Here is a 17,579-nt window from a genome sequence, read left to right on the forward strand (position 1 = left end):
TGATGGTACTAGTTAAGTGATTACTATGTGTCAAGCACTGTTCTAAGTGCTGAATCAGGTTGGACACAGTACCTGTCCCGCAAGGGGCTCACAGTCTTAACTTCATCTGTAAATTGGGGATTAACTGAGGCGGAGAGAAGTGAAGTGACTTGCCCAGTGTCACATAACAGACAAGTTGGCAGAGCCAGAATTAGAACCCCTGGTCCTTCTGACTCCCAGGCCTATACTCTATCCACTGGGCCATGTTGCTTCTCAATTGACCGATTGATTGAAATGCTGGATTGTAGCCTGCCAGTAAAGATAAGCCTCAAAGAGACCTACACGTGAGCCACACAAATATTTCTGGTAAGGGTCTCCACGTCCCTTTTGCTAGTGAAATTTCCATTTTCCCCGACCGGCCAAACACTACTTAATAAAAGCCGTCGTTTCATCGGCAGAGATATTTTCTGTCATACTAATGGGGTGTTTCTGGCATTCTAGCCCCAGCAGAGATTGCTTTTAGAACAGCACCATCCTTCACCAACCTAGCCATTTGAGAGAGTTTCTAACAAACTCATTTCAAGTTCAAAGGGGGAGAAAACTAGGGGCATTTAATTGTCCTAATAATATCTGTGGTATTTGTTATGCATTTACTATGTGCCAAGCAGCCAACACTGGGGTAATACAAGATCATTAAAGTCCAAGTCTCACACAGGGCTCACAATCTAAGGGGCAGGAAGGATAAGTACTGATTGAATCCCCATTTTACAGATCAGAAGCAACATGGCCTAGTGGAAAGATCCTGGCCTGGGGGTCAGAAGGATCTGGGTTCTAATCCCGACTATGCCATTCATCTCTGTGTGACATTGGGCAAGTCGCTTCATATCTCTCTGCCTTAAGTTACCTCATCTGTAAAATGGGGATGAAAACTGAAAGCCCCAGGTCGAACAGGGACCATGTCGATCCTGATTATCTTGTATCTTCCCCAGCGCTTGGTACGGTGACACATAGAAAGCACTTAAAGAAAAAAAAGAAGGAAACAGAGGCCCAGAGAAGTTAAGTGAGTTGCCCTGGGTCACACGGCGGGCAAGTGGTGGAGCTGGGATTAGAACTCAGGTCTTGTGACTCCAAGTCTGGGGTTCTTTCCACTAGGCCAGATCCCTGCCCTCAAGGAGCTTGCAATCAAATGGAGCTAATGGGATGAAGTCACTGGGCCAGAAGATTCACATGGCATTGTTTGAACAGAACAAGCTTGCAACTCGGACACCCAAATGGCTTGGAATTTGCTCAACTAGAAAAGGAGATTTCCGGATGATATGGCTTGGCCCAAAGACCTGGACCCTTGCTTGGCTATGACAATTAGTCTGTTCAACAAGTCACTATACACAAGCATGTTTTTAAAATGGTTTTGGTGTGAAGTTTTATGAAGAACCACAATGCCATCTTAAGACCAAGATAAACAAAGCTTCCCGTGCAATGTTCCGGCCTCCTCCCAGGTCACCATGGCTGGGGATTTTCCATCCCCACTCAACATGGTGGAGCGAGTGAATGGTTCTTTCGTTCCCTTTTTTTTATGGTATTTGTTAAGCGCTTACTATGTGCCAGCACTGTTCTTAGTGCTTGGTTGATCCATGCTAATCAGGTTGGACTCAGTCCATGTCCCACATGGGGCTCACAGACTTGTTTCCCATTTTATAGATGAGGGAACTGAGGCCCAGAGAAGTGAAGTGACTTGCCCAAGGTCACACAGCAGACAAGTGGCAGAGCCAAGATTAGAACCCAGGTCCTTCTGACTCCCAGGACCATGCTCTATCTGTAGGCCATGCTGCTTCTTCTAGGCCACAATGCTTCTAACATTTCCCAGGTACACAGGAAGTGCTTCACAGATATCATTAAAAAAAAAAAAAAGATCAAACATAGCTTCTTCTCAAGTCAAGTGTTCGTTCACTCAAAGGAGACACTTGATGTGACCTGGTGCCCAGGAGCAATGACAAGGTTAACCCTCCTGAAGGACAGTTTCCCACAGCCCAGCTGGCATCTCAGGAATAGACCAGCTCCGATGATAGAAATGAACTTATTTGGACTTATCATGAACTCGGAACTGGCATATGGGCACTGATGGGAAGGAAACCAAATAGTGGAAGGCATGTGTATATGTGGATGTATACATGTATGAGTGCGTGAATGTGTTTGTGTGGATGTGTAAGTGCATGTGAATATGTTCTTATATGTGTGTAAGAGAAGGGTAAGAGAAAAGAATAAGGGATAAAAGAGAGAATACAGCAGATACAGAGTGTGTACTTTTATGTGTCTGTGTGTGTAAATATATACAAATGTTTGTGTGTGTGTGTGGAAGGGTAAGAGAAGAGAATATGGAATAAAGGAGAGGAGACAGAGGAGGGCAGCAAGGAGAAGGAAAGGAGAGAAGACAAGAGGGAAATGGGAAGGGGGGAAGGGAGGAAGGAAGAGTAGATAGAAAAGAAAGAGGAGAGAAGAGAGGAGTGAGATTGAAGATTGGAGAGAGGAGAGAGAAAAGGGGAGAGAAGATAGAGTGGAGAGGCATGAGAATGGAGAGGAGAGTGGAGAGAGAGGAAAAGAGAGAGGAAAGGAAAGGACAAAAGGGGAGGGGAGACAAGAAAAAGAGGAAAAGGAGAGAAGAGAAGAGAGAGAAGAAACAGATGGAAGAGAATAAAGAGGAGAGAGAAGAAAGAGGTGTAAGAAATTTTAGCAAGACTGAAGAAAATCAAGAAAGGAGGAGTACCCACTCGATTTAACCACTCGCTGAAAGCTCTCTCAAAAAGCACCTAGACCTCCTTAGGAACAAATTGGAGAAGACGTGGCTATTTTGCTAGCTGAGCTGAATCCAAGAATGATCTGTCTGAGAAAGGAAGGGCGAACAATGGATCTTAGTATATTCCTTCATATGGAGGTTAGCTAGAATGCAGGCCCTCGGGAGTGCACATTTGGGCAGAGCTCTACCCTTGCCCATAACAAGAACCGACCAGCCTCCTTGGCAGAGATCCTGAGCCTCTTAGAGTCCAGAAGGTTTCCTTTAGATTCAGCAGAATTTGGTGCAAAGCCAGCGCTGAGAATGGAAAATAAGCCTCCTGCCTGCAGAGTTCGAGAAAGAACGTTGCTCGAGTCTGGAATGGTGATTGGATTTTCCGTTTCAGCCTGCAAGCGATCAGGGGTTGTTTTGGGCCCAAGACAAGGCTGGATTTGGGGGCCTGACTGGACCAGAGTTCTCTTTATATTCCCCCTGCTCGGCACTCTAGTACTTTACATTGTACTCTCCCAGGTGCTTAGTACAGTGCTTTGCAGTAAGCACTCAATAATTACAATTGAATCCTCTAGACTGTAAGCTCCTGTAAACGTGTCTACCGACTGTTATATTGTACTCTAGTATCTAACCCAGCACTCAGTACAGTGCCCAGCACATAATAAGTACTTAACATTTACCACAATTATTACTATTACTCTCCCAACCGCTTAGTCCAGTGTTCTGCACATGGTAAGTGCTCAATAAATACCATTGATCTATCAATTGATATAAGCACTTGGGTATTTACTCACAGTCCCTATGGACTTACCTATCTTTATGCTCTATGGCCACTTCCTGTCTATAATTTATTTTCGTGTAGTAGAACATCTTTATTAAGAGGGTTCAGTGTGCCGTGTACTAGGCACTGGGAAAGAATACACTGTTGAGAATTAGGTCCCTGTTCTTGTCGGGGAGAGGGAATGCTCTTAATGTAAGTATAAAAGGGGGAGGGGGACTGGTGGCAAACACAGAAGGACCCAAAACAATCAAAGACCAGGACAGATACCCACAGAGTCAAAACAAATCAAAAAAGCGTTCGGTTCCTGTGGTGACAGCAGCGCAATTTCAGGCTTCCTGTGGTTCAGAGTCCACAGCGGCCGCCACACTGCTAACCATTAGGCCACACTGCTCTGCACACAGTAAGCGCTCAATAAGTATTATTGATGAAGATTCTCAATATGCATAAATTCCAGGTCAGTATTTCCATAATACACATTGTCTTGGGCTCAGTTCAGCTATTCCCCAACTAAAGCTTGATGAAATCTGATCCAGCCCAGAATGTAAAACCCTTTTTTATCCACTGACATTCAGGACCTCATGTTTTCATTCCAGTCTGCCTAATTACTTGACCTTTTCCTGGCTAAGAGCTTCTTCGGGGACCAAGGGAACAGGGCTGCTTGGCACTAACTGCAGAAACAAACAGGCCATGGGAAATGGCAATTTTTAGGGAATCACTTCAAAACTCAGCATTTTAAGTGGGGTATCCAGGTCTACATGAACCCCGGGCTGCAGTGCGGAGAGCTGGCCGATTTGGGGAAGATGAGACCTGTGGCCGGTCCCAGATCAGAGTTCCCGGGAGGTGAAGACAGGACGATCCTTGCCCTCTAGGTGCTTACAACCAGTGTGGAGAACCAGAGCCTAAACTAAATTACAGGTGCTTACAATCAATGTGGGGAATGAGAGTCTAAACAAAATTACAGATAGAAGGAAGCAATTGAGTTTAACACTAAATCAATCGTATTTACTGAGAGCTTATTGTGTTCACAGCACTGTCCTAAGCACTTGGGAGAGTACAATATAATACAGCAGATATTTTCCCCTTTCACAATGAACTTACAGTCCAGAAGGGGAGACAGACATTAATATAAATAAATTACAGGTATGGACATAAGTGCAGAGGGTAAAGTGACTGAGTACTTTAAAGCCTATGGGAAGGAGTTTCTGTTTGATGTGGAGGTAGGTGGCCAATCACTGGAGGTTCTGGAGGAGTGAGGAAACACGGACGCTAAGTAAATGACTGCACTGACAGGTGGAAGATGGGGAGGACGGAGAGTACTCAAGTGTTTGGGTTAAGCATGGAGGTGGGAGTTGGGAGGCATAAAGAGTTGGAGAGATGAGAGGAATCAGGGAAGAACTCCTAGAGGAGGTGGGATTACAGGAGAGTGGTGGTCTTTTTAGACTGTAAGCTCGCTATGGGCAGGGAATGAATGTATCAAATTGTACTCTCCCAAGAGCTTAGTACAGTGCTCTACACAGTAAAACCTCAATAAATACAATTGAATGAATAAATGTAAGTCTGCTGGAGGTGAAGGGGCAATAGGAAGTTTCCTTGAATCCATGAGATGAACAGGTGGGAGAGATGGTTTGCAGAGTTAGAGGGGGAATCCCTTATCTAAGCAGCGTTGCCTAGTCAAAAGAGTCCGGGCCCAGAAGTCAGAGGACCTGGGTTCTAATCCCAGCTCTGCCCTTGGTCTGCTTTGTGATCTCAGGCAAGTCACTTCACTTCTCTGGGCCTCAGTTTCCTCATCTGTAAAATGGGGATTAAGACTATGAGTCCCATGTGGGACAGGGACTCTGTCCAACCTTGTTAGCTTGTAGCTACCCCGGGTTTAGTACAGTACCTGGCACATACTAAGCGCTTAACAAATGCTACAATTATCATTATTATGAAGTGCATTGGTGATGCAATAGTGGAAGAAATAGGTCTGTGGGGTTTACATGCACACAGGAGAGCGGAATTGATATTATCCCCTGGAATCTTCTATCCATCTGGGGCTATGAACATCACGTCTGCTGAGGTTTGGACTGTTGCCATGCTGAGATTCACCAAGTTCCTGGTTAATGAGATCCTTCAGTTGCCTGTCAAGAGGATTCTGGCTAGGATCTTGCCAGTAACGGAGAGCTGTGAAGTGTCCCAAGAACGCTCAGCATGACTTCTTTTCTTGCTGGAGATAATGATCCTGGTGAAATGTTTGAAGTCCTGGGGCATTGCCTCAGGTTTCCAGATGTAGGGAAAAACCCCAGGCAGTCATGGAAGCAGAACTCTGGGGGAATATCATTAAATTCAGAAACTTTGACTGAGCTACAGCTACAGGCTGCCTCAACAGTTGGGGAAGAATTTTGATTTTCACGAGCTAACTGCCAAGGTCAAGAATCCTCTGCTCAGACCCTACTGGCAAGAAGTAGCGTGTCCTTGTGGATAGAACAGGGGCCTGGGAGTCGGAAGGACCTATGGTCTAATCCTAGCTCTGACACTTGTCTGCTGGGTCATCTTGGGCATGTCACTTCACTTCTCTGGACCTCAGTTTCCTCATCTGTAAAATGGGGATTAAAACTGTCAGCCCCTTATGGGACAGGGACTGTGCCCAACCAGATTAGCTCGTACTACCCCAGGGATTAGTACTGTGCCAGACACAGAGTAAATGCTTAACAAATACCATAAAAAAGAGCCCAGGATGAGGATCAGGAGATGTGGGTTCTAATCCCAATTTGGCCTCTTGCTGTGAGTCTTTGAGCAAGTTTCATTTCCCTGGGCCTCAGATTCCCTCCTCTGTAAAGCAGAACTTAAATATGTGTTCTCCCACTTGTATGGGGATGAAAATTCATTATTGCTACATCATCTTTACATACAAAACTAGAAAGAACACTAGGGTCAGGAGAACTGGGTGCTAACCTCAATCCTGCCACTGGCTGTGGGGCTTTGGGCAAGTAACTGCATTTTGAACTGCAGCATCACCTTTCTGAAAAAATGGAAAAGATGTCACCTGTCCTTCCCTACCTCCCTGGGGATGTTACAAGGATAGGATAAGAAATAATAATAATAATATTGGGTACTTACTACATTCCAAGCACTAGAATAGTTACAAGATGTTCTTGTCAGACATAGTCCTTGTGCAACATGGAGCTCACAGTCTAAGGAGAGAGAACAGGTATGTCCATAACTGTCATTTATTTATATTAATATCTGTTTTCCCCTTTAGACCGTAAGCTCTTTGTGGGCAGAGAATGTGCTTGTTTATTGTTACACTGCACTTTCCCAATAACTTAGTAAAAGTGTTCTGCACACAGTAGGTGCTCAATAAATACGATTGAATAAATGAAAGATTTTTTTAATTCCCATTTTACAGGTAAGGAAACTGAGGCACAGAGAGATTAAAGGACTTTCCCAAGGTCACCCAGAAGTCAAGTGGTGACAGGGCTTCTAAAGAAGAAAAGGCCATCAGACAGCCAAGCAATAACTGACATACATTTCTTCTCGCTGGGAAATGTTCCTATTTGAAACTTCCTTTCTGGTCACTTTTCTGGGAGTGTTAGCAGCTGTAATCCTGAAGTACTTGCTCCAGGGCAGAGACCAGCCTGGGGGCATATTGTGGATCAGTAAAATAAGTCTTGTAATATACCACAGTGGATTCTGTTCCAACACTGACAATTTCCCCTTCTGGGCACACCAAGATAAAGTCTCATGAATTTACCAAGCCGTCAGAATTTGGCATTGATCACTTTTTTTTTTAGTAATATTTGTTAAGCACTTACTATGAGCCAGGCACAGTACTAGGTGCTGGGGGAGATACAAGATTATCATGTTGGGCACAGTCCATGTCCCACATGGGGCTCAGAGTCTTAATCCCCACTTTACAGATGAGGAAACTAAGGCACAGAGAAGTGAGCTCATGCAGCAGAAAAATGGTGGAGCCAAGATTAGAACCCAAGTCCTTCTGAGTCCCAGGTCTGTGCTCGAAAGATCACGTTTCTCATAGCATGGTGTCCACATTCAATAGCATTTCACAGCTCCCAGATCAAAACCTTGCCGTTGAGAAGGTAATCGATACACTTCCATGGCAAAAACCAAGGCGAAAATGACTCATCTCCCTTTAAATGACAGAAACTTTTGCTGGCACTTTCCCATGACAGCTTCACCTGGACGTCTCCACGAGGTCACTTTTAGCCAATTGACTAGAGCTCTCAGCTCGTGGCATCCAGCAGACAAGTGGGGGAGCTGCAATTAGAACCCAAGTCCTCCTGACTCCCAGATCCATGTTCTATCCACTAGGCCTTGACAATTGCAGACTAGGCTTCAAATAAATCTCTAATATCTTCAGGCCAAATTATATTCTGCCAAATTTCCTGTTTCCTTGCAAAAACAGTTTCCTTGAAATCAAGTGATGGGACCAAATTCTAGCGGCATTCCAAGAACAAAACGAGCAAGAGCATGTGGATTAAATTTCTTATAAAATGCACGTGTCCTCACAATATACAGAAAGGGAACTCGGGAAATATAAACACTGCAAATTATTTTCCAAATGCCCAGTACGGATGCTTGCCACGGTCCATTTTCTCTGAAGAGTTGGCAATTTGCTTTCCCCCTTGATCTGGTAAAAGTGCAAACCCTGTCATTCCTAAAGGAGCAGCAGTCTGATTTAATAATCAATCAATCGATCTACTGAGTGCTTGCTCTGAATTAAACACTTGAAACATTACAGTGGAGTTAGATGTCATTCCTGCCCTCAAGGGTCTTGTAATCAAGCAGGGTAAACACTAATATAAATTACAGGTGGAGAAACTGAAACAAGGTCCAGAGAGAAGCAATGTGGCCTAGAGGAAGGAGCTTGGGCCTGGGAGTCACAGGACTGGAATTCTAATCCCAGCTCTACTACTTGCCTGCTGTGAGACCTTGGGCAAGTCACTTCACTTCTCTGGACTTCAGTTTCCTCATCTGTAAAATGGGGACTCAATTCCTGTTCTCCCTCAAACTTAGACTGTGAGCCCCAGGTGGTACAGGGACTGTGTCCAACCTGATTATCTTGTAGCCACCCCAGTGCTTAGTACAGTACTTAACACAGAGTAAAGGCTTAATATATTATTTTTGATATTGACGTTAATATTTCTTTGCCTCAGTTTCCTCATCTGTAAAATGGGGATTCAACACTAGTTCTCTTTCCCTCTTATACTGTGAGCTCCATGTGGGACAGGGACTGTGTCCTACCTGATTACCTTGTATCAACTCCAAGCACTTAGTACAGCGCCTGGCACATAGTGCTTAACAAAGATGATGATGAAGACAATAATGATGATACCTGGAGATACCTCATCCATTCCAGAGTTGACCAGCTGCCTGTCTCTTTTATAATAATAAGGAAAATACTGCAATGGACATTGGCACTTCCATTACAAACCAAAGGACTTTAGCATCTTTAAAACATGGCTGCCAAAGTGGCCTAAACAGGAGAGGTAGATGCACCTTGGGAGAGTTTGAGGGGGTTACAATAAAAACAGTGAAGAAAGTCTGGTGAAAAGCAATCAGGGTAATGGACTGAATTCCATCCTCCATCACCTCTGCCATTATCCCAATGCTGGGAGATTCCACCTCTGGAATTTCTCATCGTATCCCCTACACCATAAGCTGGTTGTGGGCAGAGAACATGTCGACCAACTCTGTTGCACTTAATACAGGGCTCTGCAGACAGTAAGCGGTCGATAAATACCACCGTTGGTGATCACAGCCAGGCTTCCTGTTCCTCGAGAAATGAACAAAGAGGGACCCCAATCCTTCCTCTTGAAATGCCCCGAAATCCATGTGACAAGTGCCCCAAAAAGAAGTTCAAGCCTCAGCAGACTTGGCTCCCAGGACACAGGGAGGTGCAGAGAGATGAGGTCAGACAACGTTGGAAGGGGTGTGTCACCGGGCAAGGTTTACATAAGAAACAGGCCTCTAGAGGGGGATCATATGAGGACATGCCCCAATCCCACCCCAACCCAATGACCTAGAAAAATGTGACCCCTCAGAACAAAGTTCTCTCTCCAAGTCCCCAGTTCATCACATAGAAAAATCAGAGGCTTCGGACTGAGGCTACATTTTACTGGTCTGGCTCTATTTGAATCACCCAGTTCCTGAGAATCATTATATGCAGCGTGGCCTAGTGGATAGAGCACAGACCTGGGAGTCGGAAGGAAACGGGTTCTAAGCTCAATATGGGCAGGGAATGTGTCTATTATGTTCATTCATTCATTCACTCAATCATATTTATTGAGTGCTTACTGTAGTCTAAACACTGTACCAAGTGCTTGGGAGAGTACAATATAACAGTAAACAGACACATTCCCTGCCCACAACGAACTTACAGTCTAGAAGTTGTGGCGCTGTACTCTTCCAAGCACTTAGTACAGTGCTCTGCACACAGTAAGTGCTCAATAAATATGACTGATTGATTGACTGACTCTCTCCTGAGCAATCCAAGAAGACACCGCTGACGGTGCAGTTCACTCGTGAGCGCTGGCCTGTGTGACTGAAAAGGGCCAGGTGGGGGCCACAGCCCTGGCCACAGTGGACACACAAAATGGCTACCCGCTGGTATGATATTGCACTTCATGTCTGCAGCGTCTGGCACTGTTTTCTCTCTCACCTCTTCAACTCTCTTTCCATAGGACACTTCTGCTCAGAGAGCCGCTCCTTTCTGGATGGCGGGGTGCCGGGCGGGTCCGTCCTCAGTCTTCAGGAGTTGGCTCCCAGGGTTCAGCTGGGAGGCGGTCTTGTCTGAGGCTTTGTTATACCGTGTCCTTAAACCGCCTCCTCTCCCTCCGCTGGCTTTCGCTCTCCCAGTTTCAGCTCCCCACCCGGCAGCTGTCTGGGGCTCCTGCCGTGGCTCTTGGTCAAGCCAGAACGCACAGAGCGAGGGGTGACGTGGACCAGCTGGCTTCACCAGGCCGCCTGACCTCTGACCCGGCCCCGCTCCACTCTGCCTCTGCCACCTTCCCAGGAGGACGCAGATAACTCTCGGGGATAGGGCCGGGCCGTGGGAGGAAATTCCGAGAGGAAACTTGCTGGCCCCGTGACTCTCCAAACTTGTCTCAGATGGGACCGGAGGCAGCCTGGCCAGAAAGGCATGTTGGAACTGAAAACTCATCTAGGTGTCCCATGGAGGCATTCATCCTGTGTGGGAGGGGGCGGGGAGGACGGCTGGCCAGTTGGTCATCTCCTTCCAAGCAGACCGACTTTCAGGATGTGTTAAATTGGCTTAGAGGCAGGGATTAACGTCAGCGTCTGCTTTCCCAAGCTGCTTTTTTTTTTATGGTTTTTATTAAGCTCTTATTCTGTGCCAGGCACTGTTCGAAGCGCTGGGGTAGATACAAGGTTGGACACAGTCCCTGTCCGTTCTGGGGCTCACAGTCTTTATCCCCATTTTACAGATGACGGAGCTGAGACCCAGAAAAGTGAAGTGACTGGCTCAAGGTCACCTAGCAGACAAGTGGCAGAGTGGTGATGAGAACCCAGGTCCTTGCGACTCCCAGGCCTGTGCTCTATCCACTAGGCGCTCTTCTCCCAGCCCCAAGCGTCCCCTGCCCATCCATCGCTCACTGCTTTAGAGGGACCTCTTCCAACCCTGGCTAGTGCCTGGACCCACGGGGCTACCTCGGCCTCCCAACCCTTTATCCCCAAATCCCTAGGAAAATGAGGCCCTCGACAGCGGCCATCCGGTAGGGAGGAAGGCGGGCTCGGGTTCAGGGAAAGAAGAATCAAGAATGAGTCTGGGCCATAAACCTCAGACGGGGACGTTGGCTGCAGAGGAGCACAAATGACTTTCCCAGAGATCGGCTGCAGGCAAGAGGGAGCCGCCACCACTGCTGCCACCGGGAGAGACATCCTGAGGCAGTTTGGGCACCGGCCCAAGCCCGTCCACCACAGTTCATCTCCCCTCTTCCGGCTTCCACCTGCCCCTGCCCTCATGGAATCCCCCACCCCCTCCACCCACCCCTCCCAGCCCAGGTGTGGCCCAAGATCCAGACCTTGGGTGAGGGAGCAAAGTTATTCTTAGCAGAACTCTATCCAGGGAGATCTAGGAGAGGGGTGGGAAGTGAAAACAGAGTGAAGGAATAAGGAGAGCAGGAGCAAGAGACCGGAGCCAGAAGAGGCCCCGGGGCTTGGCAGAGACGGGAGCCAAGCTAGCTGTGCGCGGCTGGTCGGAGCAGAGGAGGGGCACAGGCCTGGAAGTCAGAGGGCCTGGGTTCTCCTCCCAGATCTGCCACTTGCCCGCCGTGTGACCTTGGCTGAGTCACTAAGCTTCTCTGGGCCTCAGTTTCCTCATCTGTAAAATGGGAATAACTGTTCTCCCTCCCGCTTAGACTGCGAGGATAGTCTGTTGAAATCTAAGATGCCAAACGGGGATGAAATCCTCATTCTCCATCCCTCCCTCTAGGCTATTAGCCCCTCGTAGGGCAGGGACTGCGCACAATTTGATGATTTTCAATTGACCCTAGTGTTTAGCACAGTCCTTCATTATAACAACTGTGGCATTTGCTAAACGCTTCCTATGGTCCCAAGCATCGTGCTAGTGCTGGGGTGGATACAGGATAATCGGATCAGACACAGTCCTATATGGAGTTCACTGTCTAAGGGAGAAAGAGAACAGGTATTTAATCTCCAATTTATAAGATGAGGAACCTGAGGAACAGAGAGGATAAGTGATTTGTCCCAGGTCCCCAGGTGGCAGAGCCGGTTTTAGAACCCAGGTCTCCTGACTCCTTGGTCCTCTGCTCTTTATATCTGGCCAAGACTCTTACTATGGGTTTGGCACAATTAATATTAGAATAAACAATAAATACTATACTAGAGTACACAGAGAATGAGTTTAGAGTATTGTGTAATTATTATGTACTGTAGTTATACTACACTAGGGTGGACAATAAATAGCAATCAAAACTATATTAGAGTACACGGTAAAAGAGTAAGACAAATTCCATACTAGCAAAAACAAGAAAAACAATAAATATTATTCTACACAATAAATACTATACTAGAGGACCTACGTTCAAATCCCAGCTCCACCACTTCCAGTCTGTGAGAGCTCGGCCAAGTCACTTAACTTCCCTGAGCCTCAGTTCCCTCACCTGAAAAATGGGAATTCTATACCTGTTCTTCCTCCTACTTAGATTGTGAATCCCATGTGGGTCCTGATTATCTTGAATCTACCCCAGCTCTTGGTACAGGGCTTGACACATAGAAAGCACTTAACAGAGAAGCAGTGTGGCTTAGTGGAAAGACCACTGGCTTGGGGGTCAGAGGACGTGGGTTCTAATCCCAGCTCCACCACTTGTCTGCTGCGTGACCTGGGGTAAGTCACTTAACTTATCTGTGCCTCAGTTACCTCATCTGTAAAACGGGGATTAAGACTTTGAGTCCCACGTGGGACAACCTCATTACCTCATCAACCCCAGTGCTTAGAACAGTGCTTGGCACATAGTAAGTGCTTAACAAATATCATAATTATTATTAACAAATATCACAATTACTATTATTCAATAAATACCATGAATATTTCTACTCAAACAATAATAAATGTGTATTTATTAATCGCTTACTATTTCTTGGCAGTAGTAAGTGCTTAACAAACACAGAATTATTATTATTAGAGTTGTGGTATCTATTATGCACCCACTGTTCACAATCCACTGAACTAAGGACTTGGGAAGTGCAAAACAAGAAAGTGACACTTTCCTTCCCCTCGAGTAACTTCCATTATTTAAAAACCATAAAGCAACCCAGCAAAAGAAATCAAGGGACTTTTTTTTTAATGCAGATGTGATACAGGCAGTAGACCCAAAAAAAAAAAAAAACTTACCATCTCTCCCTGACTCTAAAAATAAGAGAACAGTGATTAATCATCCAAAGTCCGAGTTGGAAAAAAAAAAAAACCAACTATCGATTGGACTTGGAGAGACTTGAGTTTCCTAATAGAACAATTCCCTTGCAGAGGTAACTGGCATAGACTCTGTAAATTATATTGGCGACTTGCCGGGCCCATTTATTCATCATTCTTGGTGGTGCTGAGCAAATAAATGGCCTGTGATTTCTTCAGAGTGCGGTGATATGCTAGGAAGCCCATACTGTCAAGGTGTTAATGGGTGGCATTGGCAGGCCGGCCTCCCATCTCCCGCCTCCCAACCAAAAATATAATCATCAAAACCTGTGAAAGCAGCCCTTTCCAACCTTTTATGATTCCATTTTCCAGGTCTCTTACCTGTGCCTTCACCTCTATCTGTGCCCCTGGGACTCTCGTAAAATACCAACTCTCATCTCTGATCTGGTTATCTGGTTATCTCCCTCCTTCCTGGACCTCCCCTTTCTCATCCAGCAGACCATGACTCTTCCCATCTACAAAGCTTTCCTGAATCCCATCTCCTCCAAGAGGACTTCCCTGACTTATCTCTCATCTCTTCACCTTCTGCATTACATTACCTATGCACTAGAGTCCTCAGAGCCTAAGCCCTTGGGTACTTACCCTGCACATCACTCTCCTAGTACTTACATCCATCTCCTTGTACTATGTTGCTTCCCCCACCTATAATTTCTTTCAGTGTCCGCTTCCCCTGCTAGACTGTAAGATCCTTAAGGTTAAAGATCATATCTACTGATTCCATTGTATTATATTTTCCCAAGTACCTCATTCAGTGCTGTGCACAGAATGAATGCTCGATAAATATGATTAATATGTGGATTCTGTGAGAGTCTTCCATCCATTTGGGAATAGGGTCACTCATCAAATTCCCTTCCACATGTTTTCCCTGATTGTAATTCTGAATCTCTAGGTTGGAGACTGAGCTGGAAACTAGAGATGCCCCCTCACACTTCCTCTTTTGCTAGACATAGGGGTCCTCAACTGAGTACTTGTGGGCTTGGATACAAGACCAGAACCAGAGTTGCTGCAGGGCACTGTGGGACCATGAATCCAAGAGGAGCACCAGAGCTGCTACTGCTGCAGGTGACTGTCAGTGCTTGGTTACCAGAACAGCATCCAAGTGGAGGGGCTTGAACAAGAAGAGGAGAAAGGACATGCTGAAGAGGGAGTGGTTCACTGAGTGCCTATTGAATACAGCACTTAGAAGAGTGCATGGAAGTAGAAGTCTTCCTTCTCCAGCACCCTCTTACCCTTCTCTTCCTTCTCCCTTCCTTTCCTCCTTCTTTTTTTGCCCCCCCCCCCCCCATTCCTCACATCAAAGTCCCTCTCCTGTTAGAGGGTTGCAGATATTAGGCAAAAGAGTGGAGCAATTATATGAGTAAATAAAGAGGAGCAATTATTTGAGTAAATATGACACCCTGCTGCCAGGGCTGTAAAATCATTTCTAGTAGGGCACCGACTCCCACCTCCTCTCCCATTTAAAGCAGGAAAAGCAGAGACAGCGATGAGGTGCACTGAGGCACCAAGGACAGGAAACTGGGGGCCGGGAGGATGCCGGCCCCCACCAGAGAAGCCCCCAGTATCAGACCCCAAAACCCAAGCTTACCTTCAAGCGGGCCCTCACTGTGCTCTGGAGGAAGGGGCGTGGGGGCCGAGGAGGGCTGGGGTCTGCGATACACCACATGGGTTCGGCCGGTCCGTTCTTCTGTCTCTCCCTTCTGCAGGGGCTCGATGAAGAACTCGTCCTGGTCTGTGCGAATCAGGCCTGCCTAAAGGGATGGGACACAGGTGGAACACTTTAAACTTCTGCCCTTTTTTATAGGTATCTCTCAATCAATAAATAATCAATCATATTTTTATGGTATTTGTTAAGCACTTATTATGTGCCAGGCACTGTTCTCAGTGCTGGGACAGATGCAAGGTAATCAGGTTGGACACAGTCTCTGTCCCACATGGGGCTGTGTGATTTCACATTTCTGCAGCTACCTCAGCACTTTGCACATAGAAAGCACCTAATAAATGCCATAATTATTAATGACTAATGACTCAAATTGGAATTCTAGATGTTTAAAGAGATGAAACAGCTTTCAAATCATCTGGTCTGTAACAACGCTGTGGGAAATCCAAGCCAGCCAACCAAACTTAAAATCCAGTTCCCATTTTTCTAAATCAGCTTGGATCCTGCTCCAGACAGGAGCCTCGGCGGCGGTCAGGCTTGGAGGTCAAGATGACCAGGATAAGGATGAATAGTTGAGCAGTCGGCAAGTCAGAGTTCCTGGATGGATGCTGGATGGATGCCACCCAGATCATCATGAAAGCAAGAAGCTGGTCTCCATTTTTTAGTCAGCATGCTCGAGGCCTGACTGTGTTTCCTGCCCCTCCATCAAGACCTCATTCACTTTTATATTCCCTCTCCCTTTTAATGATGTCATGCTCAAAGGAAAACACCTTCTCCTTAAGCTCCATTTAGAGCTAATTAGATATTATTTTATCTTATTTTACCTTTCAAAAAGCTGGAGGTTTGAAGTGGGCTGAAAGAACCCAGGACCTGGAGTCAGGAGACCCGAGTTCAACCCCAGACCTCTTTGGGCCTCAGTTTCACCATCCGTAAAATGGGTTAGGGTGCAAGAGGGACTGTGTCCAATCTCATAACCTTGTATTTACCCTGGCGCCTAACGAAATGCTGTGATTATTATTATGAGGAAGTGATTCCTTCCACCACAGCTCAAAATAACGTTACACCTTGAATTTCTGCCACCCTTGTTTTTCCAGAAAGCTTTCACATTGACGATCTTATTTTATCCTCACCACATCCCTAGGAGATAGGAAGAGGCAGCTAACATTATCCCCTTCTAACAGATGAAGAAACTGAGTCAAAAAGATCAGTCGATCGTTCAAGGTCACCCAGCTACCCACTGACAGAGCTGAGGATAGAACCCAGGACTCCTCCTGCTCAACCTTGCGTCTTTTCACTAGAACCACCCCCCTTTTTTCAAATGGTACTTTTAAGCACTTATGTGCCAGGCACCGTACAAAGCACTGGGGGAAATAGAAGATCATCAGGTTGGACACAGTCCCTGTCCCACATGGGGCTCACAGCCTAAGTCAGAGGGAGGAGGACTGAAACCCCATTTTAAAGATGAGGTGACAGAGGCCCAGGGAAGTGAGGTGACTTGTCCAAGGTCACAGAGCAGGCAAGTGGCAGAGCCAGGATTAGAATCCAGGTCCCTCTGACTCCCAGGCCCGGGCTCTATCCTCTAGACCATGCTGCTTCTCACTAGACCAGTAAGGATAAAATAAGATTATCAATGTGAAACACCCGGCACGCGGCTGGGCCCTTACTTTTCTCCTTTCAGATCCAAAAGGCATGTTCAGTCCCTGACACTGAATCAATCCATCAATCAATCAAAGGTATTTATTGAGTGCTTACTGTGTGCAGAGCACTGTACTAAGCACTTGGGAGAGTACAATAGACCAGAGTCGGTAGACACATTCCTTACCCACAACAAGTTTAAAGTCGAGAGGATGGCTCTTAAATATTTGCAGATTTTGAGGTCTTCTATAATCCAACATAAATGTCAACTTTTTTTACAAATGGTATTTATTAAGCACTTACTACATGCTAAGTACTGAACTAAGCGCTGGGGTAGATACAAGCTTATCAGGTTGGACACAGTCTATGTTCCATATAGGGCTTTTGTTATTAATCCCTATTTTACAGATGAGGTAATTGAGGCCCAGAGAAGTGAAGTGATTTGCCCAAGGCCACGCAGCAGACAAGTAGCGGAGCCAGGATTAGAACCTGGGTCCTTCTGACTCAGACCTGGGATCTTTCCACTGGAGGAGCCCAAGTCAAAACCCATCTCCCACCCTCAAAGCCTGGCTTGGATGTATTGGAGCCTGTCCTTCCCAGCACCCACCCCCTCTGGCCTCTGCCAAAAGAATGAGGCCCAATCCCCTCTGCCCTGTTGGAAAATTGGGCACTTGGGGAGGACGTTTAGCTCTTCTGGCCCTCTCCCCACCAGTTGTAAAGTGGGCACTTTGAGGGGAACACCGAGTCTTCCAGCCACCTGGGGACAAATTTGGCACTTAGGGAGGAGCATTAACTC

The 17,579-nt window shown here is 46.3% G+C and overlaps 1 protein-coding gene across 1 annotated transcript in view; it reads right to left on the minus strand.

The window, feature by feature from the left end:
* Nucleotides 1-17,579, minus strand: part of ADAMTS2 (ADAM metallopeptidase with thrombospondin type 1 motif 2) — a 143,310-nt gene that overhangs the window by 67,825 nt on the left and 57,906 nt on the right. The window contains exon 3 of the mRNA XM_029052689.2: nt 15,077-15,239. The gene's annotated coding sequence lies outside the window, so the exon portion shown is untranslated. The remainder of the gene's footprint in view (nt 1-15,076; nt 15,240-17,579) is intronic.

The sequence above is a fragment of the Ornithorhynchus anatinus genome, chromosome X2 (assembly GCF_004115215.2).
Source record: "Ornithorhynchus anatinus isolate Pmale09 chromosome X2, mOrnAna1.pri.v4, whole genome shotgun sequence".
In the NCBI taxonomy this organism is placed as follows: Eukaryota; Metazoa; Chordata; class Mammalia; order Monotremata; family Ornithorhynchidae; genus Ornithorhynchus; species Ornithorhynchus anatinus.